The sequence below is a fragment of the Trypanosoma equiperdum genome (genome assembly GCF_001457755.1).
Source record: "Trypanosoma equiperdum strain OVI genome assembly, contig: ctg_63, whole genome shotgun sequence".
Classification (NCBI taxonomy): Eukaryota; Euglenozoa; class Kinetoplastea; order Trypanosomatida; family Trypanosomatidae; genus Trypanosoma; species Trypanosoma equiperdum.
Genome location: NW_027124576.1, coordinates 11,129 through 12,269, shown reverse-complemented (window position 1 = coordinate 12,269; position 1,141 = coordinate 11,129).

Sequence of the window (1,141 nt, the reverse complement as noted above, 5' to 3'; positions counted from 1 at the left end):
ACCAGAAAGATGAGAAGGTGAACAACACCCATGGAGCAGTTACCCGACTAGAAACCACCACCAAAAGTGGATTGAAGCCTGGCTCAATAAATAGAGCACTTCTCAACTCAGACTCGTTACACACAACAAAACTTGAGCTTTATGGCAAGAAAGAGAATAATAGACCGAGCATGATACGCCAGCAAATGAGATGGCAGTGAGCGATCAGAGATAAGAGCCCAAAAACAAACGACAAAAAGGCTCAATGGCAAACAGATAACCCACGTAGAGAGTTTGCATGTGGAAGGCGTAAGAACTCCTACATATCATTGTGTACACTAGTATGACATACCAGGACACACCGCACAAAAATGCAATCACTTTCAAGAGAATGTGTGAGAAAGGCCCTTTAAATCACGCTGCTGGCCCCTTTTTTACAGCAATGCCAACTCTGGTCGAAGGTTTGTGCACACACGAAATATCTAACAATGCTCCTCCAAGCACCACATGGGCAGTCACGTACATCTGATAGGGGAAATGAACTAAAAGAGAAATGTAAAAAAAACATCAGCTCACCTGTTAAAGTGTTCGGCTTTGAGTAAACTAAGGTCTGAGCATGAAGTAGACAGTCCGAAAGGCGAAGATATAGATATTTTAGCATTAAACTTACCAACTTCTTAAGGGCACTCTTCGTTACGACGGTAAATCCGGCTTCCACCGTAGACACGAAGAAATTGATAACCCAACTGCGAATGAAGAAAGAAAGGTTACTCACGCTAAACATCCATCGACTCCGTGCGACACACTTGGATGACAGCCAGTGAGATTTTCCTCAACTGATGGAAAACAGTATCTGAAGGGGGGTTTCCTCAACAAGGCACCGTTAGCCAGGCCCCAGCGGAGGAAGCGAGTGGCGGGCCTTGAGGATGGAGAACATATCGGTGGAGAAAGTGGCCACACCGCAAGTCTATATGGATTAGTTGAGGTGCGAGCAGATTAAATGCACATTGGAAAAAAAAAACGCAACTTTCTGACTGTTGTGCATAGATGCGTGTTTTATGTGAAAAAGCGCCGCAGATGGCGTTGTAACGCCGTCTTTACAAAATAAAGCGCAATAACATGCGTTTTACGCAAAAAATACTCCGAAGTCGCGCAGCAAATC